At 37.2% G+C, this 24371-nt stretch overlaps 1 protein-coding gene across 1 annotated transcript in view; it reads right to left on the bottom strand.

The window, feature by feature from the left end:
• The window catches only part of THSD7A (thrombospondin type 1 domain containing 7A), a 493154-nt gene extending 470162 nt beyond the window's left edge, over positions 1 to 22992 (bottom strand). Inside the window, exon 1 of the mRNA XM_064380361.1 lies at positions 22940 to 22992. The gene's annotated coding sequence lies outside the window, so the exon portion shown is untranslated. The remainder of the gene's footprint in view (positions 1 to 22939) is intronic.
• Between the last annotated feature and the right edge of the window lie 1379 nt (positions 22993 to 24371).

Below are 24371 nucleotides of genomic sequence, written 5' to 3'. Positions count from 1 at the left end.
GTTGAATCTTGTATGTATCAAAGCATAAACGGTATGTCACATGGTTCAAGAAAAATAGAGCTGATAATTGTATCTGATATTTGATTTTATTCTATATTTCTGGGCTCAAGGTAGGAGTTCTAGAACAGTGCGCTTTATAAGAAAGTTGAACAAACTAACAGTTTGGTCAAATGGCGTGAAACTGAGGAACATGAAAAAGTACGGGATAGGAAAAAGTCAGCATTTGGAACTCAAGCAGACAATCCCATGGAGATTATAAGAGACTGATTAAGGAAATAGAGACCAGGTGGAAACTAGCTCTTAGCATACATCTGGCATATTTAAAAAGAACAAGAGGTAAAACTGACGAGAATCCCTAAAGTTGAGAGCACCAGCAGGGAGTTGTCCTGGGGTTTTATGGGTAAAGAGTGAGCTATTCAGAGGGTGAAAGCACTTCACATAGCCACGTCTCTCTGTGCCTTCACCATGTGGTGCCCCTTTATCTTTCATCTCTCAGAGTTTTGCACATACTTTGAAGGCCAGTACAAATGTACATATCATTTCTTGGCCCTTCCTTGCCCATCTCCAGCTCAGATAAGCTGGTCACTCCCCTTCAGTGACAGCCCCAATTACCCTGATTACAATTGCTAAGTCTACATTTCCTTCAAAGATTATGAGCTCATACATGTCTACACTTCCCCATAGCCAGAGTTCAGGAAAATGTTTTCGCAGTAAATAAAGGGGCTTAGAGGTCACCCCCCCAAAGCTGATGTTACTGTTTTATTTGTAATAGATAAAAATAGGGAAACGAGAAGAATAGCTTTGCTAGAAAGAAGAAAATAGTGAACACTTTGTCTTCACCTCAGATTTAACTTTCCATTCCAGATGCATTAATATGTTCCAACAAATACTAAGAGAAACACCAATGTACATGGTAGGCAAAATTATTGACGATATTAGCTCAGCCCTAGGATGGCTTAATTTCAACTCTCAGAAATGTGGATGTGAAAAAATGGTAACAGTCTCCATAAATTTTTGAACGTAGAAAAGCATTCAGAAAAATTTTAAAACATTTAAATATGCCTTAAATGTATACAATTAAATTAGGAAGACTGAAACACTCCTCAAATCAGGTTTAATTCAGCCTCTGCCAACTAAAAATTTTCCCCAGAACTTCCTCACCGTTCCATTACAGCAATAAATTTTTATTCAAAATGAAGATGCTGAACTTCAAACTTCTGAAGACATTTTTGCATCACAATAAGCTGCAGATTAAATTATGTGGCATATAATGTTAGTGTTAAGGATATTTTATTAGTTTACAACATTTTAAAACTTGATCATTTGTATGTAATGTCTCTTTTGTCTATTAACCAGACTTTGATTAAAAAAACAAATTTCCTATGCACATTAACGAAGAGAATTATCAAGCATACACACACACACACACACACACACACACACTCTTAAAACAATGATGTGCACCGTATACAAGTTATGTAAAGACCTTCAAAATAGAATATTTCAAGTTTTCCTCTGAGTTAAAATTGCTATCTTTATACTTAAGGAGTAAAAATGCTTTGTAAGCTCATGGTGCATTTAGGAGTAACTAGTTTTCCTCCTCCTCAAGAGACTTTTTTACATTGGCCCAATATTTAGGAAGAACCAAGCATATACATGAATTCAAATGAAAAATCCTATTCCACTGGTGGTAAGAGAAACCTACTGTATAAATCCCTGAATACTGACAGTCCTAATTTTCATCTCTTTCATCACATGCCCTAAGATATATAGTATCTTTAGAAGAGTCATTTTTAAAATACGAGAGAGGATGAGAATGTTTTCAAAGCCTATTTACTGTAATGCTTGCAAAGGATTTCATTTGAATAAATTTATACTAGTTCTTTTACCTGCAATAATAAATTTTAGCTCATTTCACAGCTGTATACCATACAGCAGTCCACACTAAATATATCAGCTTAGCTGCCTGCAGACAAATATAATGATGCTGGCGGGTTTTCACTTTGATTCTTTCTGGGAAGAAAAGAAAAGGAAAACTACAGCTGGAATGCAATTCTTCCCTTAAAGGACACAGTGAAAGTCAGCGTTTCCTATTGTTGATAATATGCCTATTCATGAAATTACATCAGTTTACATACTTGAAAAAGATTTCTTGAAATTAAAGATAGACTACAATATTGTATCAAAACACAACACAGGTGGTCAGAGAAGGGAGGTGGGAGAGGAGAGGAAGGAACCACTGAGCATAATGAGATGTTTGCAGAGACAGTGAAAGAAATCTTAGACTATAAAGGAGAAGATAAGTGTGTGTATGTGTGTGTGTGTGTAAGAGAGAAAGAGAGAGAGATGGGGAGAGGGAGAGAGTGCTCTGTCAGGCTTTTTGGGAGACACACAGATGAAGAAGATTTAGAATGTTTTGTTGTGTGGTGTTCAGTTTAACTCCTGTGTTATACTCTCAATAAAATTCACAGTAAAAATCTATATAACTCTTTACAAAAAGAATTTTAACATGTAAATATACAGAAACAGAATATTTACTTATAGCTTGAAGCAGGACTTCTCACTTTTAAATAAGATTCATTGCATCATGAAACAATATGGGAATATACTTACATTTAATTATAGAGCAATGGATTGTACAGATAAAATGTGTTATTTATGTTACATAAGTGAAGGAAACTAGAAGAGTAAATAATAAAATCTCAAGAATATTGTAAAGTGATCAGTCAACATATCACATGGTCAAAATACTTTTCAAAACACAAGTCTTCAATTATTTACTCTATCTCCCTATGATTGTCTGAAAATATTAAAACCAAATTCCTCTTATCACCTATTATTTATACCATATAATGGTAATTTAAATCTTGGAGACTTACTCTTCACATAACTTTTCCCTGACCTTGGCTTCTTCAATCAAAATATCAGAAGCAAACTTCAAAGTACTTTATAGAAAATTTCATTTTTGTCTATATCATAACATCAAAAGATACCACAATATATGTCCTGGCTACTAGTTTTATACTAAGAGTGTGGTTTGGGTTAAATCACTTAACTTCATATACCTGAGTTTATTCTTTCGTTAAAGGAGAAGAATGCCCGATATTAATGAATAAATCATGAGAATTTAGTCATAGAACACGTATGCATGTATGCTTGGAGAATTATAGAGCACGGTAAGCATGGAAGGAAGTATTGTTACTCCATCCACTAAGCTGTAAAAAGGATATAGGCAACTTCCAAAACAGAGAAGCATTTAAAGTTTTGATTGGAATAATTTAGATTTCTCTGCAACTTTAAAATAATGTGATTCTAAGTCATGACAGCTCTGTTACCTCAACTACTCCATTTTTTTCTTTATTCAAGTCTTCACCATGCGATCATAAAAACCCAAAATGAGTTTCTTGTTGGCATCCTATTAAGTGTGTTCATGATTATTTCAGCAGATTTTCTTCCTACATGCATTTTTATTCTTATGAATCAGGTCCCCTAAAGCACTTTCCTATAATTTTAATTACTTATCTTCTAATTACATGTGTTTAAATGACAATTATATCATGACTGAAATTCGTAAAAATCATAATATGTAATATGCTGTGCTGGGTTAAAAAATATGGCTCAATCGGGCATGGTGGCTGCTCAGGCCTGTAATCTCAGCACTTTGGGAGGCTGAGGTGGGCGGATCATGAGGTCAGGAGTTCAAGACCATCCTGGCCAACATGGTGAAACTCCATCTCTACTAAAACAAAAAAAATTACCCGGATGTGGTGGTGGGAGCCTCTATTCTGAGCTACTCGCTGCAAGGCTGAGGCAGAGGAATTGCTTGAACCCAGGAGGCAGAAGTCACAGTGAGCCAAGATCACGCCACTGCACTCCAGCCTGGTGACAGAGCTAGATTCCATCTAAAAAAAACCTCAAAAGGCTCAAACAGTTTGGCAGTTTCTCAAACAATTAGACATACAGTTACCATAAGATACAGCCATTTAACTCCTAAGTATATATTGAAGAAATGAAAATGCATATCCACATTGAAACGTACATATTGAATGTTCATATTAGCATGATTCATAATTGCCAAAAAGTAGGAACAACCCTGTCTATCAGCTGAGGAATAAACAAAAGGTAGTCTATTTATCCAGTGGAATAATATTTAGCAATAAAAAGAAATGAAGTATTAATATATGTAAAACATGGATGGACTTTGAAAACCTGATGCAAAATAGAAGGTGCCAGTCACAAAGGATCGTACAAGTTATGATGTCATCCGTATAAAATATCCAGACTAGGCGAATAGGGAGAAAAAGTAGACTGATACGTGCCCAGGACACGGGTGATGGCTAAGGAATGTAAGATTTCTTTTTGGGGTAATGAAAATATTCTTGAATTGATTGTGGCGATGGATGAACAACTCTGTGAATATACTAAAAACCAGTGAATTGTACACTTTAAATGGGTGATTGCATGCTGTGCGAATTCTATCCAATAAAGCCATGAAAAGAATGGCTCTGTGATAGCGATCCCAAGTATTCAGCACATGACTAACTAAGGAGATTCATCTCATCTATAATAACACGGCACAAGTGTAATTTTCACTCTAATCTCCACATTTTTCATTAAATACTCAAAATAATTTCACTTTTAGATGATGCTATCAAGGTAGAAAATTACTTCAAGAAGAATGGTCTTGAAACCTCTGAAAACTTTCATCATGATTTTGGAAATCATGACGTTCATGGTTCTGCAGTGCTCGATCAACCAGGGTTGAAGGACCACCTTGTCTGCTTCGTAGTATTTATTCTCTTGTGGAACTTGCACAACTGAAGCAGTTCAAAACCAGCTCTCTTATAAAACAAGCCAGGAGAACTGAAGAAATTACATTAAATCTTTCAGTAAGAGACAGGGAGAGAAATGTACCTTAGCAGCAGTCAAAGCTCTCCTTATGAATCATTTGATTTCATAAATCCAAATCCATTTTGATGACTCTCCCATTAGAGGTATGCAGTCACCACTGCAAACTCTCAGAAGAGGCTGTTTTATAGAGTGATTGGATCTTCTGATTTTTCCTGCACTTCTGTGGTTTTCTGTGCCAGCTCATGATGCCTTAATCCTGATCACCCCCGTCTCCACAGGGCTCACAAACTGATGAGAATAAATGAAGCACAATGCATACAGAAATGTTGATGTTGGCTGGAAATATGGTAGCTCAGTCAGACACTTTAATTTGAATGTGTTGTTACATATACTTTCATGTAGTCATTCTCTAAAACTAAAAAAAAAAACTTTAAAATATATTTTCTACTCTCCATTTTTAAGCTTCATGTTTTTGAAGACCTGATATGACTGTCAAAGGCAAAGGTTGTCAGTCAATGCCCCATAATCCAATTTTGGCCCATTAGATGTTGCATTCAGCCAACAGTATTGTCCTTAATGAGATTTTTTTTAAGTTGAACCTTATCTCTACCTGAGTGCAAGTGAGGACCAGCAGCAGCGTAAGGGAGTGGTGCTGCTTCTCTCAACGAAGACCACAACAGAGAAGAGTTAAGTACAGCCAGCCTTTATATTATGCATCATCTGCTTCCTTCATCTGCATTCCCTTTCACAGAACTCAACTGGGAAATAGTACATATATTTAATCTTTACTTATTTTAATATTACTTTAGTCAATACTGCAAAGGAAAAAATCAATTATTATACCATTTTTATTAATACACCTGAAAAGATACAACACTACTGAAATTACTGCATTTAGTTAGCACTACCTAAGATAGCATTTCTCTTGGAAAGTTTGCGAGGAGAATTTTATAATAGTTCATTTAAATGAACACTCATATAAAACTCACATATTCACATCTGGCTTAACATTTACAAATATGTTCTTTCATTCCTGGCAATATTTTATAAATCCAAATAGACTTGAGCTCCTAGATTCTATGAATCAGAAAGCAGCAAATAAACTTCATATTATTATGGAAAGACTCTGTCATCCATCCATTCCCTTCTTCTCCAAACTCGTACCCACCCTTCTTCCCACCCCAAATTATTCCCTACTTTTTATGACTCCAAACTTCTTTCTATCCCTGGAAACATGCCATTTAATTTCTTCACCACTGTGCCTTCTCTGCCTGGAATTGTCTGTCTACAGCCTTTCCGTGTATCTTTCAAACTTGAGTCTTATGAAAGTTTTCCTTTCCTGTGTCATTTTGCAAAAGAATTACTCCCTCCTCCACTTTACATCCATATATGTTTCTATTTTTGTGATAAGTTCACTAGCCTCAAATAAGTCATTTACACATCATAGAGAACTCCCTGAAGACCTTATGTGCTAGTCATACTTGTTCCCCTGCACCTGACATGGACCTTGCCATAAAATAGGTACTAAGTGCCGCCAATTTTCCTCAGCTGAATTTTATTAACACACTGAGGAATAAAAAGATCATGTAATTCAGACTGTGAATAGAGTCCCCTGAAATAGTTGTGCAATGTGATATATGTTTTTATACAGATACGTGTAATCTACATTATTCCATCTGGGTCTGTCACCATTCTTGTCTTAATGATGTCATAATCAATGGAAATTATTTACAAGTAATGTTTTAGAGAAATACTGTCTGTGGATATGCTGGCAGGTAGGTTCTATTAGAAGAAAAGTACTTCTTGGTAATTTGTGCAAGCATTGCAGTTTGAAAGCATTGTACAGGCACCAGAGTGGCAAACACAGGAAGATGGTTAGACATAAAAAAGGTCTTAAAATAAAAGCTGTAAGTTAGCGGAAAGTAATACAAGGACTTGTATAATAGCTTTTAGGAGTGGGTTATTGATGAACATAAGCTTGGCATAAAACTTTGTAAAACAAAATCTTACCATAAATTTTCTACAATTAATATTTTAGTAAAAATGTTTACAATTGCATACATTTTTTAAAGTCACTACTATAAATACCACATAAAAACATATTTCAGGAGGTATAATTTTTATAATATCAGGTAAATTATGAAGTACTGTGTGATAATTTATTCATGTATTATTGTATTATCTGCATGTGCCTGTATATATATTCATGCATCTAGATATGCAGGCATGTATACATGTGTGATTATGCTTATAATGGTGCATCAAATTATTATTGTGATTCTGTCACAAGTTTACAAGTGGTACATAAATTTTAGATAATATACAAATAAATGGGTTGTAATGGACATGAAACAGTGGAATAGAGGTGTCTCTCCTTCAAGCTGGGAGACATTTTCATTTCCTTCAGAAGATTTTCAATCACATATATTGAAGCGTGAAAGTAGGATATTCATATACATCAGACACACACACACAGAGACACACAATGCATTAATGCATTTTAGGAGAGGAGTATTTAGGAAAGGAAGTCTCATCATTCATCGTACACTTCCAATGTCCTTTCACTCACAGCATCACGGGGGGAAAGTCTTGCCAAGAATAATCTTGGGTTTTCCAAGGAAAGAGTCTTTGGAACTCACAATCCCACTTAAAGAGTCAAACCCCCAGCATTGCCTGCATGGCTAAGATATGCACAATCACAAGTAAAAATAAAACACTGAGGCAGAATGTCTCTGCATTTAAAAAAACATACTTTGAACCACCTTACAGTAAGGCTGAGCTTTATAATTACACTGTTGACTCTGACCACAGGTAGAGAACAGAGCAATGCCAGATGCAGAGAAGCCTGACATTCATATGCAGATCCAAGAAGAGATAGGAATCAAAGTAAAAAAGGAAAGGAGGCAGACAAATTCTGTATCAGTGAGGAGACCTTAGCAGTTCATACCAGGATTACAGCCAAGTAAGGGATAACATTTACTGAGCACTGACTTGTGCCAGGCACCATCTAAATACACTGTAAGATTATCTCAAGCTATCTTTAAAATACTCTGTGGAGGAAGTTGCTAATATCATACCACATGGTATAGCTATGAAATAAAAGAGAGATTAGAAATCATATTCCTAATAAATAACAACATTTGGTTAAAATTCATGTACTTCTGGCTCAGAAGTTGTTCTTAAACATCTTTTTATTGACTACACACACACACATGCACACACACACACAGAGGCAAATGCACACAAACATATATTTATTTAACTAGTTAGTGATTAGGTTCTTCTTTCATTCCAAGCTATGCATTCAATTCTTTGCAACTAATCTGGAAGTACCTGGATACAGTGGAACTCTGTAACATTTATATTCACGCTCTAATTTTGGTAGAGAAAACAAAAATAACTTTTAAACAGTGCAAATCAAATAGTCACTATTTGTGTTCTGATACCACTTCTTCTCAGGTACAATAGAAAACACACCTCCAAACACATCCATCTACAATACTCAGAATGTGCTGTTATTGCTGGTGCTGTCATAGCCCAAGGGAAAACATTTTACACAGACTGCACAGAACAATTAGAAAGGCCTGTATTGGCCATATATCATAAGTTAAATTATTTCAGCTACATAATCAATGTCTGTGTCCAGTACATTTCTTGGGAAACTTCATTTTCCATCAAGCCGTATCATTCTAAGTTAGCTCTGTTAAGAGTGTACTATATTTCTAGCCTTGTACACACCAAGTGTCCACCTCTGAGTCATTGTTTACCTATCTCCTTTCTGAGGGCGATCAACAATTTGTGTCAATGGGAAGATCATGGGAGCACTAAGTAGAAGGCTGACTTGACAACTTGGTTTCCAGGTCAACTTACCGGGGCTCTGTCACAGTGGACCTTCACTGTTTCCCAGAAGTTCAGGAAAACGCTACAGCTCCCACTTTTTCCCAGACCATGGCTTCCTCAGTGCAAAGCAAGGAAAAGTAGACATGTAGCTACATAATTTAGTAACCATAGAGAGTCAGCTAGACATACAGGAAGTATGTATTGCACTTGAAAATCTCACCAGCTTGCAGACGTAACTTAATCTTTATTATATTTGCCTATTTCCTTCTACTTCAAGGTATCACTCATCACTCCCAAGGTATTCCTCTCAAGGGAAACAAAGTGTGGGACCATCTACATTTATTCCTTACTTAACTGCCATGTGCTTTTTTTTTCATTATTGAATAATTATCACTAGTACGTGTCATTCTGTCAGAGTGATAAAAAGTGGAATATGTGCAGCACAGTCTGGACAGAGTCTTTGAACTCTGCTCCTAAGAGTTAGCTACCTACTCTTGCTACTATTACTCATATCATTAACAGCATGCAGATCTACTACCAAAGAATATCTGCAGATGAGAAGTAGATGAAAAGATGACAAGCAGATGAAACATCACGTCATTAGGGAACTGCAAATTGAAAGAAGACATCCATGAGAATGGCTAAAATAAAAAATACTGCAACACCAAAAGTTGGTGAGGAGTAGACCAACAGGAACTCTCGTTCGCTGCTGGTGGAAATGCAAAATGGTTCAGCCACTTTGGAAGGCAGTTTGGCAGTTTCTTACAAAACTAAATATATTCTTGCCATATGATCCAGCAACATGCTCCTTGGTATTTACGCAAATGAACTAAAAACTTACATCCACACAAAAATATGCACATGAATATTCATAACTGCCCAAACTTGGAAGCAACCAAAATGCCTTTAAATAGGTAAGTGAATAAACAAACCGTAGTATAGCCAAAGGATGGAATATTGTTCAGCACTCAGAAGAAATGAGCTGTCAAGCCATGAAAAGACATGTAGAAAGCTTAAACACTATTGCTAGTGAAAGATGCCCAACTGAAAAGTTGGTATGAGTTCAACTATATAACATTCTCCAAAAAGCACAAATATGGAGACAGTAAAAAGATATGTCGTTGCTAGGGATTTAGGAGCAGAGAGGGAAAAATAGAAGGAGCACAGGGAATTTTCAGGGTAGCAAAACTATTCTGTATAATACGATAATGGCAGATTAATATCTCTACATATCTGTTAAAAACTCATAGAATGTACAACGCAAAGTGTGAACCCTAATGTAAACCATGGACTTTGGTTAATAATAATGCATCAATATTGGTTCATCGTAACATAACAAATGTACCAAACTAGTGCAAGATTCTAATAATAGAGGAAAATAGTGGGAGAATGAGAACATGAGGCAACTCTGTACTTTCTGCTTAATTTTCTGTAAATCTAACACTGCTCAAAAAACAGTCATTAAACATAATTTTAATCCAAGCATTGCTCTCCCACCCTACTCCTGCCCCCATCCCACACACCAACAGCAAATGGGAGAAACAGCTAAAGCCCAATGCGTTTTGTTCTGCTCAAGAGCTGGGCCTGACCCCCGGCTCCACGGCCAGCCTCCTCTGTCCAGTGGGCGGCAACGCCACGGATGCCTTCCGCGGTGCTAAAATCTGCATGGCTGGTGAGGCGTGGGGGTAGGATTTTCCGAATCTTCTTGAGGTTACTCCGTGTAGCTCCTCGCCAGCCATCATCCCAGAGCCTCTCTCCTCTGGGCAAAGAATCCCGTCAAGAGGTGGCCCCTACTCGATTGTGGGCTGTAAATTGTCCTTCTCTTCTCGGTTCTCTGACCCACTCGCCTCATCTTCAATCTCCCCTTCCTCCCCACTGAACCTGTCAAGGGCCCACTTGGGGCTGGTACTTGATTTCCGGAACACGAACCACCCCGACCCCGAGGAAAGGCTCCTCGGCCCGGGGCCTGGCTCACCCACCTGTCACGCCTGCACCTTCACGGTCATCGTGCAAGTAACACGTCTTGCTTTTGGGTGCGTACTTTGGGTGTCACTCCTATCACCGATTTCTTTCTTTGAAAATCGTTGTTGCTGTTGTTATTGTTCCCAGGGCAGTTGCCTCTGCCCCAGCCTCTTCCTCTGGCTCAAAACTGAAAGGTTCCTCAAGCGCTGCCACCTTCTCTTTCACTTGGACCCACAAAGTCTTTGGTCCCCAGTCTCGATTTGTCAAAGGCCTTGGTGCTCTGCTCTCTTTCCTCTGTCTCTTCAGTTCTCTTCTTCTGCCTCGGAGGACTGAGATGACTGGGAGGAAGAGGAGGAGGATCTGGACCTGCCTCTGGCTCTCGGGTCCTTCTTCTGCTTCTTTGATCTTTCATGAGTTTTCTCTGTTTTCTCAGCTGACCTTTTCCTCGAGTGGCTGGAGTCTTGGGAATGCACTAATTCTCTCGATTTACCTCATCGAAGATCTCTCTCCTTATGTTTCCACGACGTTCAATATCAAGGCAGAGATCAACAGGGTCATCTTTGTACTTTCCCTCAGCCTTGTAGCCAGGTTCCCAGGTCCCCTTCATCATGAGCCAATCCGTGTTTTCTGAATGTACTGGGGAAAGTGTCTATTTTCCTATGTCTCTCTGGGCTTTTGTTGTTTTCGGCTGCCTCCTGCTCAGTTCCTTGCTTTAGGTATTTGGTAAGGCGTTCATGTAATGTCACTCCTGAGGACCCCAAGTGATGTTATTTAACATGGTGAACAATGGTCACTATATGCTGGGCAAACAGTTCTGAGGGGCTGAGGCTGAGCTCACCATATGTGCTGGAAAATGGAACAAATTACTATTAGCAACCAGCAATTTTGTTCTTAATTTCACTTCATTTGGAGCTCTTAAGAGGACTAATTTGATGATTTTCGGTCTCTCCTCTCCTGTCCTGATTTTAAAAGCCGCTTTTCTCTTTTTTTACACATATGTAGTAATATTAGAAGCATTTAATTTGGGAAATTTTGATTCTTATAAGAGATAACAAAGCATGTGAATAAACTTTGAAGTGTTCACCTCAAAAGAAAAAATAATAATAATTTTAAAAGAACGCAGATAATTTGCTTGTTTTATCTTTTCTTTGTGCTGTTTTTCTCTCTTAAAATTATCTCAGTTTCTCTCCAAGTTGTATCAGTCTATGCACAGCTTTTCCTGAATTCACTAATGTGACTCCTTCTATGTGGACCATCTCTCTCTGACATCGCCTGTGATTTGGAACGTCCTACAAAATTACCCAACTGCATGTGTTATTTGAAAATTGTTGTTCATATAACGGAACACATTTGTGCTTTTTCTTCACCTGCCCTTATTTCTTTTCTCATAGCATAACTTTGATACAATAATATGGACAAAATAGAAACAATACCCCAGAGGTTATGATTTCACATACTAAACTATGTAAAATAACGACTAGCTCATACTTTTTTTCTGGAAGATGTACTGGCATCTTTGTGGTTAGGTCCAATTATGCATCAGAAACAACAGTTTGGTTACTTTTTGGTATCATTGCTCTAAGTGTTGCCAAGTTTCCTTCACCCTTTCCCAATACGCTATTTTTAATACAAATTTATAGGGTACATGTGCTATTTTGTTGCATGCATAGATTGCATAGTGATCAAGTCAGGATTCTCAGCATATCCAACAACCAAATAATGCCCATTGTACCCATTAGGTAATTTCTCATTCTCCACCCTCCTCTCACCTCCTAATCTTCCCAAATGTCCATCGTCTATTATTCCATTTTCTACATACATGTGTACAAACTTTTAGCACCAACTTATGCATCAGAACATGTGATATTTGACTCTCTGTGCCTAGCTGATTTCACTAAATACCTCTAGTTGCATCCCTATTGCTCCCAAACACATAATTCATTCTTTTTATGGCAGAATAGTATATTGTGTATATATATACACCACACATTTTCTTTGTCCATTCTTCTGTTGATGGACACTTAGGTTGATTCCGTATATTTGCTATTGTGAACAGTACTATGATTAACATGAGTATAGGTGTTCTTTGATATATTAATTTTTTTCTTCCTTTGGGTAGATACCCAGCAGTTGGATTGATGGATTGAATGGCTGTTCTATTTTTAGCTCTTTGAGAGATTGCCATAGTGTTTTCCATAGAGGTTGTACTAATTTACATTCCCACCAATCGTGTAGTGGATATTGAGCATTTTTCCATATACTTGTTGACCATTTGTATATCTTCTTTTAAAAATGCCTACTCATGTCCATTGCCCACTTCTTAATGGGATTTTTAACAATTGAGTTGTTCAAGTTCTTCCAGTACAATCTGATAAAGAGCATATTCTAATAACTAGTATACCCTAGACAATAGTACCCTGAAAGATGAATAGTTTGCAAATATTTTCTACCATTCTGCAAGTTATCTGTTCACTCTGTTGATTATTTATTTTGCTGCAGAAGCTTTTTAGTTTAATTAAGTTTCATTTGTCTACTTTTTTGTTACTTGTGACTTTGAGGTCTCAATCATAAATTGATTTCCTAGACCAATGTCCAGAAGATTTTTCCATAGTTTTATTCTAGTATTTTTATAGTTTGGGATCTTATGCTTAAGACTTTAATCTCTCTTGGGTAGATTTTTGTATGTAATGAGATATAGGGGTCTAGTTTCAATCTTCGGCCTATTGCGATTCCATTTTCCCATGCCATTTATTGAAAGGAGATTTCTTTCCCCAATGTATGTTCCTGTTAGCTTTGTCAAAGATCAGTTGGCTTAAAATATGTGACCTTATTTCTGGGTAATCCATTCTATTCCATTGATCTATGCATCTATTTTTATACTAGCACTATGTTTTGGTTACTATAGCCTTGTAATGTAATTTGAAATTGGGTAATGTGATTTTTCCCAGGTTTGTTCTTTTTGCTTAGGATTGCTTTGGCTACTTGGGCTCTTTTTTTGGGCTCCATATGAATTTTAGGATTCTTTTTTGTAATTTTGTGAAACATGGCATTGGTATTTTGGTAGAGATTGCATTGAATCTGTAGATTTCTTTGAGCAGAATGGTCATTGTAACAATATTAATTCTTCTCATTCATGAGCGTGGGATGTTTTTCCATTTGTTTGTGTCATTGGCAACTTCTTTCGTCAGTGTTTTGTCGTTTTCCTTGAAGAGATTATACATGTCTTTAAATTTATTTGTAACTATTTTATTTTTGTAGCTATTGTAAAAGCTATTGTAAATGGGATTGATTTCTTTCTCAGCTAGGTCATTATTGGTATGTGGAAATCCTTTTAATTATTTTATCACTTCCTGTTAATATAAACCTTTTTACCATTTGGGGACATAGGAACTAAATGCATGGGAACGACCCAAATATTTGACTTTTTGATCCAAGCAACTAATGAATTCTGAGAACTAATTGTACTATGTACACTAAAAAAAAAACCAAAAAGGATATAAACAGTAGTGTTTTTAAAAATTTATTTAAATCGCCTATGAAGTAAAAACAAAAAAATTCATAAAACAAAAAAAATTCTACTGTGATAACATTTAATGCAGTCATCATCTGAATGGATTTTAAACTATCAGTGTAAAGTCCTGATAAAAAAAAATAGACCTTATGATTCATTGGCACTTCTACCTCACAGTCTACACTGTCTCTTGTATTAGGAAAGATACATTTTTTTCAAGTGCCACATCCTCAGTGCTTCCTTCATTAAGGGCCAGTGTAGTGTGCCTTTATAGTAATTATAAGGGAGGCTGTTCTATATATTCACTACACTGAGGGACTTCCAATCCTCCCTTTGCAAAGAAACCCCACTATCCAGTATTCTCATTCTAACTCATATCAGAGGTCAAGGAACTTCTATTCCTCCTAAAAGGACCCAAACCACAATCATACTTCACCAATAACCTAGTGAGAATCTCTTCCCCCCACTATCAGGCCAGTCCTCTATGCAGTAATAATGGGCAGAAGAAAATCTGGATTATGTGCCATCCTATTGTACTCTTCATCTCAGCTATGATTGGGGGCTGCCATCATTTTACAAACCAGATAGTTATGTATAATTTTCAGAAGGAGTGACCTAAGTTACCCCAGTTCCACTGAAATAGTAAAGCATCTTTTTTTTCTCTCAGCAAGGCATTTTACTTCTATAGGGGTGTGGGGTACACGGACGGAGCAGTGATGGCCGCTGCATGGTTGGACAAGCAGGGAAGGGGTACTTGTGCCTGACATGGGTCGTCCCTACTGCTGTGTCATCCCTTATTGGCTAGGGTTAGACTGCACAAGCTAGACTAATCCTGACTGGCTATTTTAAAAAGAGCAGGGGTCCGAGCTGGAGGGGCAGGGTGGGTGTTTTGGCAGGAAGGACTGTTATGGGCATGTCAGAGCAGGTAGCCAGGAGTGATCAGGTGACCAGGATGAGTCAGGATGGAGCTGGGGGGAGGGGGAGCAGATGTGAACTACTGATTAGAACCAGTGGAGAAGATTGTTTACTGGAATTACAAGGAAATTAAACTTTAAAATAGAGAATTAAAGAACAAGAGAGCTGAACATACTAACATACTGATTCTTTGAAGAGAAACTTGAGGTTCACTATAACAATCCCCCGTCTTGAACTTTTGCAGTTTTCTCTTCAAAATTCCTTAACGTATCTTGGGTTAGTTGTTCTGTTTGTTCTTCTAAAAGTAATCTATTTGAATAGGGTGGAGGAGAAGTTGGGATATTTTAGTAAGAGTTGTGTCTACTAGCCTCTGCACAAGTCCTTGGATGCATGCTGACACAACATCTAATGAGAAATATAATTATCTAATATATCTAGGGCTGTTCTATTTCCTTCGGCCATTTGGCTAGTGGATCCTAATTGTTCAGCTACTCCTTTGACAGCAGCTTTAGTATAGTTAACAAACCACTGTTGGTTATAAAGCCTCTTAAAACTCCCTGAGAATTTGACTTTTTGGTCTGAGCAACCTATATACTTTTAATGAATTCTGAGCACTGATGTTGCTACGTACACTACAAAAGAAAAAATGACGATATAAACTGTAGTGGTTTTTAAAATTTATTTAAATGACCACTTACCAAGTAAAAAGAAAACAATGTATAAATACAAGCAATTATACTGTGGCAGCATTTAATTTGGAAGTGATAGGTGACAATGTTAATTTCAAGAATGTAAAATATCAGATTCTTGAGAAATCCCCTGAGACACAATAATAAAAGAAGTATATGTTCTATTTACATAATTAACCCTAAATTTGGTGCTCAAAACATTTTTATAGTATTTGGTAAATGCTATCTACACATAAGTGCCAAACTAATAAAAAACATGTCTATAATAAAAAATTTCTCTTTCCATACTTGCTTTATTTGTCTTTCATGCTGTCCTTTGGTTGGAGAAAACAGGTAAGTATGTTAGACCAGTAAAATTTCTACAGGTTATTTCATTTTTAGGGGAATAACTGGTAAAGAATGGTAAGAGAACTATCACTTTGAATGTCTGCTGCATTTAGGGCATGGTAGTACATACTTTCTATTTACCACCTGCTGAAAAATTTCATAAATGCCTTCTTACTTCAGAACTTGTGTCATCAATCTAAGGTGAAAAACAAAGCCAGAGAATTGATCTAACTTAACCAGTCAGGTGGAGGTAAGATTTAAACAGTGGATTGTCTGATCTCAAAGTCCGTGTTCTTTTCATTCTATAATGATGTCTCCCTTATAACTTGGAGTAGCTACCAGTCCGATTAACTGTATCAATTTGTAATTCCTAGTGCATTTACTGGAAAAAAAAAAAAAGAGATGCTTAAGAGAAGGCTAATGCACATTATTAGGCTTGTTCCAGGTCATAAACTCAAATAGCTATTGTGTCATCTGACAGAATAATAGCAATAATAAAAACTATCATTTACTGAACTTCTAATATGTGTCAGGCACTCTCCTGGTACATTACATGCATTAGCACATTTAGACCTCAGAAAAATCCTATAGAATGCAACCCATTAATCCATGTTGGAGATGAAAGAAAAAGATTCAGAGAGATAAAATAACTTTGTAGGTAACATGAATACAATATTTTCCATCCATCTTGCCCCAGGTTAACACTGATACCCAAGCTCTGTCTATCCTATTCCATTCTACTCATTCATAAAATAAGAAAACAATGTGATAGTCTGAATAAAAGTAAACTATAAGAACAACTGAAGTTCAAAACACTTGTGTTGGGGTAATGCCACCTCATATTATGACTATCTGGAATGACCTCCCTCTCTCCTTTGTTACTTAAAGTTTGGTAGAATTAAAATAGATATATTTCCATATAGATTGCAGAATATTTTATATGCAGAGTCATAAGTACTGTTATCATAAGTATAAAAAGCAAAAGAAAATGACTTTATTTTTATTTCAAATTGAAGAACAAAGGCATAATTTTAATGAAATTACTGTGTAAAGGACTCAGTGACTGTCAATAACAGTAACATCCTGCATTAGATGAATCCAGTACAAAAGCGTTTAATGTGAGTATTCTCCTTGAGAGAAAACACATACCTGTCAATACCCTATCACTTGAATTCTGAATTATGGCCATTATGTACATGTTTCTTGGATTTCAATGTAACTTCATCATTATAAAAATAAAATCAATTACTCCATTAAGATATTTTTGAAAATATATCTATGACAGAAGTTGATAAAAGTTTATGTGTTCAACATTTTTTGTCTGATTAATGCTAAGTCAGTGGCATTTTGCTCAATTCATTGATATTCTTAACTTGGAATTTCCAAGTGAATATAACTAACCATAATTATTATAGAAACAATCTCATATGCTAGAATAAAAAGTGAAAATGTCATTAACACTTGTTAGTAACAGTAATTATTCATCTTTCAGTAATATAAATGCTATGTCTCTTGTGTGTATGAAATATGTTTTCCAATTATTCACAAAAGATAAGTATCTTTGAAATGACTATGATACAAAAATTTTGAAAATTTTAACTTTTATATTTTATTTATTTAATTTTTAATGACAAGATCTTGCTCTGTTGCCCAGGCTGGAGTACAATGGTGTAATCATAATTGACTAAAAAATTGAACTCTTAAGTTCAAGCAATCCTTCCACCTTGGCCTCTAAAAAGTTGTGGGATTACAGGTATGAGCCACCATGCCCAACCAACTTTTATATTTTAATAAATGTTTTTAGTATCTAAACTTCTGGGCTTTACTCCCTTATAAAACAACAACATCATACTAAAGAGACTTACATACCACTTAGTTATTCAAATTTATTCATACTATATCTTTTCTACCATCTTGTTTTTTACTCAATCAATTTTTTATCTCTACCTCCATACGTAAAATGTCCTTTCCCAAAACACTGAATTATCTTACCAGGTCCTCATACTTGATATTTTCTAAAATATTTTAGAATCCCTATCCAAGTTTTTCTCAATTTTTAAAATATTTTTTTTGACACAATCTCCTTTATAGAAAACCTTCTTCATCTAATATATATTGTTATTTGCCCTGTACCTTTCCTGATCATACTTTCTTAGCCTGTTTCTCTAGTTTTTCTCCCACTATGGCCCTTTTTATCTCAATATTCTCTGTGAAATATCCTGGCTTTTCTTTTCAATATTTTCCTTCCTTTAACAATACCGCCCACTCCCATACCTTGAAATACACATTTATTATGTTAGATGATTACACCTTCAGCTTAACTCCTTCTCCTAAACTGAATCATCCATGCACTCATTTTCCTATGAGATATATTAATCTGAATATATCATTACTACCTCAAGGTCAGTATATTTGAATTAAATTGATATTCCTTTTCACAACACTAAGAAATCTGTTCTTCTTTTTTCACACCCTGTATCTCCATTACTGGCTCCAGGCATGATGGAAACTTTGATGACCTTAGTTCCTACTTTCCTTGGAAGGCACTGTATCTCCTGCACCCTAAACCGAAGCTAACACTTCTTCACTGTGACTTCAAGCCCTCTTCTACTCACTCTTCTTTAGAACTTTTATGGTTGTAGCTCTGTCCCTCTTTGTCTCTCAGTCAGTCCCTCATGCCACTGGCTTTCTAGCTTCTAAACTCATCTCTCTTCATTCTAGACAAACAAAATATCATTCTTCTGCTTGAAGTTTCCAGAGACTACCACCTGCTTATAAGTTAAACTCCAATATCTTACCATAGTTTGAAAGTTTATTGATAATCTGGTCCTAACTCACCAGATTGGCATGAAATCTTTTCATTGCTATCCAACATCCTGGGCTTAACCTGCAGGGTACTACTGGGACTTTCAAGATCTAGGAATGCTGTTGTGCCTTTTCATTTTTATTTTCTTTCTCTTCTCTGCTTAGAATGACATTCTCCTCCTTCCTCAGTCAAAATCCAACTCATCTTTCAAGACCTAGATCATATATTAAATTCTCTTTGAAACCCTTCACACCTCCTTTATCAGCCAAATAACCTCTCTGCTCTTCTAATGTTCTATTCATGTATATGGTATGCCATGTTGTAATTGTGTATTTATAGTGTTGTTTAATTGCGAGTCTCTCCTAAAGCTGATAATCAGTTGAATAATAATTTTTTTAACAAGTTAATTGTGAGTTTCTCAAGAGCAGGTATAGCAATATCCCAATCAACCTCTACCACAGCGACTACATATTGTAGGTCCTCAATAAGTCTCTGTTGTGAATTTACTTAAAAAAGCATATATACACATATAATATTACATATAATGTATGATAACATTACATGTGTATATATTATATGTATACACATGTGTACAGTTGGTTCTTGAACAACATGGTTTGAACTGGGCGGTTCCACTTCTATGCAGATTATCTTCCACCTTTGCTACTACTTAGACAATAAAACCAACCCCTTATCTATCTTCCTCTTCCTCCTCAGCCTATTCAATCTGAAGACAATGAAGATAAAGACCTTTATGACGATCCAGTTCCATTTAATGAATAGTACATATATTGTCTCTTCCTCATAATTTTCCAAATGTCATTTCCTTGTCTCTAGCTTACTTAATTGTAAGAATATAGTATATAATATGTGTAACATACAAATATGTATTAATTAACTGTCCATGTTATCTGTAAAGCTTCTGATCAATAGTTGGCTATTAGTAAAGATTTGAGTCAAAAGTTATATGTAAATTTTCCACCGTGCATGTGGGTCAGTACCTCTAATCTGTGCATTGTTCAAGGGTCAACTTAATATACCCTATGTTTGTTGTATATATGTATTTATGTGTGTACTTATAATTTATGTATCTGCCACCATATATATTCATATATATGAAGCACTTCAGGGGTTAAAAAGGCCCTTAGATATCATTTTATCTACTCATTGAATATTACAAAATAGGAAACCAAGAACCAAAGTCATTAATGACTTTACCAAAACTCTATACCATGTTAGTAATATGCACAGTTTGGGTTCCTGTCCCAGATCTTCATCCAGTATAATTTCACTATATCATTTTAATTCAATCATCTCACTATTAATCTGATTCTCTGTAATTTTCTGTACCAAGACCAAGCTTACCCTATTGGAAAAGACATTCTGGATGTAGGATACAATAAATTCCTCTTTAAAGGTTTAGCTTGTTAACTTCCTTTAAAATTCAAGAGGGGAAAATCATTAAGTACCATGAGTTCTGAGTTCTTCAAAGAACCAATATGTCAGTATGTTCAGCTTTCCTGTTCTTTGTTTTCCATTTTAAGTTTAACTTCCTCGTTCTTTATATCATCTTGTCCCTATTTCAGTAAACAACCCCCTCCTAGCCTCTGTCACCTGCTCTGTCCTTAGTCATCCTTAGTAACTCACTCCACCACTCTGGCTCATACACCTGCTCTCTCTAAAACAGTCAATCAGAAGCAGTTTAGACTGTGCAGTCCAACCCTAGCCAATAGGGGGAAGACACAGCAATAGGGACTAGCTGCATTGGGGATAAGACCCCCTTTCTCTCCCTTGTCCAGTGTGTTCTTGCCATTGTTCCATCCACTAGACACACCCCTCTATAGAAATAAATTGCCTTGCTGAGAAAACTTTTGCTGGAGTGCTATTTTCACTTTGTGGCACCAAGCATTTTACTTCCAACATGCAATATCTCACCTCTTTTCTCTTTCAATTTCCTTCTTGCTTCTTCATTTTCATCAATTGATACACACTTAATGATTCTGTAACTGCTAAATTTTCATTTATGTTATATCCTTTTTCTTTAAATATTGTCTAGTTCTTTTGAGAACTACTTTCAGCTCCTTTACAGATATTTTAAAGCCTCCTTTCCCTTTGGTAAAAAATAATAAAGAAGTCATTATTTTGCTTTCCAACTGAAGGAACTTAACCAAACCAAGGATCACCATTAAAGAAATATCTTTATCATCCTTATCATACTAGCTTACATTTGCATACAGCTTTGAAGTTTACAAATAACTTTCTCAAAACTGATTTGATTTTCAAACACTGCAGATACACAGAAGAAGCTGTCATCACATTTACATGCAGTTGAGAAAACTAAGAGTCAAAAGTTAAGTGAACTGCCAAAATTCCTGTAGCTAGCAAGAGCTGGGACTAGCACTGGAATCAAGGTCTCCATACCATTGTTTCTGAGAGCTTTCCACTATTTTCAGCTGTTTATTGGCTTGTGTTCATACGATGACATTTATGATGACATATATTGGCACCTCAGATGCTGTATAGTGAATGTTGGCTAGGCTCTTTTCCATCTGAATTATTGCTTGGCTCTTGTTACTTTGCTAGCATAAATTTCAACTAGGCAAGTACTATTTTGTCCTACACTGACTTACCTCAGAAGCTCTTCCCAAGCATTTATATGATACCATTGAATGGTAAATTATAATTTGATTAGTATTTGTCAGTATGAATGTGCTTGTGACAAGTCAAACCCTGAGGCTAAACTGGAGATCTTCAACTCTTTGTTTTAAATTGAAATAAATTAGTTTTATTTCATTTGAACTCATTAATCAACTGATCTTCAAACTTAGCAAGAATAATCTTGCTTTTTAAAACGTATATATGGTTCATGCAATATTTTAAGACAAACTGTGCACTTTGACTTTAAATAAATTTCTGTTTAATCTCCTCACTAAATTTCTAGATGGCTGCACCGCTTTTAAAAATTTCAGATATCGATATTGATGCAACTGTAAAGTATATTGAGCTGTCTCTTCAGCAGTGGTGCAGAGATGGGCTGAAGCAGGGAAAGAGACCCACTCTTTTGTAACCCCATGACAAATACGCACTTTCCCTTTTCACTACAACTTTCTCTTCCTGTTTGGCCTGACCAAGTTACTCTTAAATTAACCCCTAGCTATAAGCAACAAGAATAATCTTTTCCCATTTTACTCCTATGAACATGTGAAGTTTCCTGTCCGCTAAAGAATTCTCAATGTTTTTTAATGGACAGAGAAAGCGAGCCGGCAGCAAAGGGGTTGGTAATGCCTCACTCCGTATTGTTTTCCTGCCTGTCACAGCCCCGCCAGGACCTCCAAGCATTTTGCCAGGGGGTACTGATGGACAGTTAGTTGCTGCTTTTGTTGCGTGATTTGAAAAACAAAGCAAAAGAATTCTCAAGGAAGGAAGGGAAAGTTTGAACCCAGGCATCCTAAGAGTTGTACACTTTAAAAATCCTCCGATTCGCTAGTTAAGAATTGAGTTTTTCAGTCTTTCCGGAGGCCTCACGGGAGCCCCATTTGCCTTTAATTGTTGGAACCGCCCTCATTTGGCTTGTTTCGATGAGTATCCCACATATCACAAAGCTAAAGTTAACAATTTCAACTCTATATCTACAAATACCGTAACGGTGAGTATATCGCTCGCCTCAAGAATTAAGACCGACGCTAAACTCTTTGCTTGCTCTTTGCTAGAGGTGTGTTTGAGAAACTCCCAGCAGAATGAGAATCCAGAGATGAAAAATCTTGCACTTCATTATGGAAGTGCAGCCTTGCCCTCATTAACTGCAGAGCTGCGAGAGAAAAATTCCAGCGACTCACTGTTGCCTCATAGCTGTTTTGCTTCTCTTTCATAATTGCATCGGACATGACCTATTTGCTTCCTAAGAAATCATACTTTTTACCTTAGGAACCCAGCATAACCGAGCCATCCAAAAGCACAGGGGTCCCTGCAGAAGGCCATCAGCTCCTTAACGCGGCCCCAGACGTGAAGATGGGGAAAGGGTAACTCCGTCCCACTTACCAGTCTTCCACAGATAGAGGGTGGGCGCCTCCGCCTCGCCCTGCGCTGCAGCCCCGCCGGCGCCCGGGCGCAGCAGCAGCAGCAGGAGCAGCGGCAGCGGCAGCAGCTGCAGGACGCCCCGGCGCGGCCCCGCACCGCCCCGGCTCCCGGACGCCCAGCGCCTGGCTTGCAGCCCCATGCCGCCCGCAGCCACTCCAGGGTCCAGAGCCGCAGCACGCTCGGCAGGGAATTTTTCTCTGCTCTTGGAACGTCTTCCCAAAGAGTACAGAAAGCAAAGCTCTTTCCTGCTATTGTTCGCTTCAGATGAGAAGGAGGGAGAGCGCGTCTAACACCAGGGAACAATAGCGTCCGAGGTGGTGGCGGTGGCCGCCGCCGCCGCTGCCGCTGGCGGGGATGCTGCTGCCGCTGCCATCCCGCGCAGAATGGCAGGTCCCGGCGGCTCCGGAGGCAGCTGTCCTCAGGGAGCCTCAGCTGACTGAGCAGGTCTGCTAGGTCTGGGAGGCGGCTCAGCCCCCGCCAGCTGGAGGGGGAGGAGGGGGGCGTGAGCCCAAAGGAGCGAGAGGGGGCTGGAGGCAGAGGGAGGTGAGAGTACCAGGGCGAGAAGGGGAGCGAGCAAAGGGGAGAGGGGACAGCCAGGCGACACCCAGCTCCGACATACTCGCCTAAAGAACTCCTGTGCACATGGTGCGAAGAAATATGTTTGGAAGGATGAACCAATAAAAAGAATCATCACCCGGCAGGTTTCAGAATGACAAATAACAGACATTGATATTCATTGTCACCCAAGGAGTCAAATGCTAGATCTAGTGGCATGTTATTCTTAGTACGCATCTACACAAAGCATCAGAGTTTATGATCTATTTTTAAGCCATGGCTTCTGAATTACTTTGTGTGGGGAGCTGTGTTTGAGATCAGATGTGAAAACATCAGAGCAGCAATGTTTACTTGTCAAAAAAACTCACTTAAACACTTCTTTAAATGTTGTTTTTAACTCAATCTATTCTCAATAAAAATTTTGAGCAATATTGATGTTCTGTGACAAACTGTCTTTTAATAGCCTTTAAAACTGAATTAGTATTTAATGAGTATTTCCAATACTACCTAATTACATAAATACAATTGTACAAAAAATAATCTTAACATTAAAATTATATATTTCAGGTATAGAGTTCTGTCCCTTCATCTACTTCTCTCTGTCAAAAATATGCTAATTCTAAGTATTCAGACAGTTGTGAGTCAAATTAAAGGCCAAACTGAGTCAGCAACGCTGTCTGGATATCTCAGAATTAGTAAATTCTTCATTTAAAATTTCCTTGACTCCAATTTTTCTTAACTCTTTAGTGAGATGCCTGTCACGATCTAAAGAAAGAACCACATGGGTTTGCATCTTTTGTCTTTTCACTTTCTTCTACCAGTAGTAATAGAAGAATGT

The sequence above is a fragment of the Aotus nancymaae genome, unplaced genomic scaffold (assembly GCF_030222135.1).
Source record: "Aotus nancymaae isolate 86718 unplaced genomic scaffold, 86718_ANA_hifiasm-v0.15.2.pri h1tg000025l, whole genome shotgun sequence".
Taxonomy (NCBI): domain Eukaryota; kingdom Metazoa; phylum Chordata; class Mammalia; order Primates; family Aotidae; genus Aotus; species Aotus nancymaae.
This window is presented reverse-complemented; position numbering and strand designations above follow the sequence as displayed.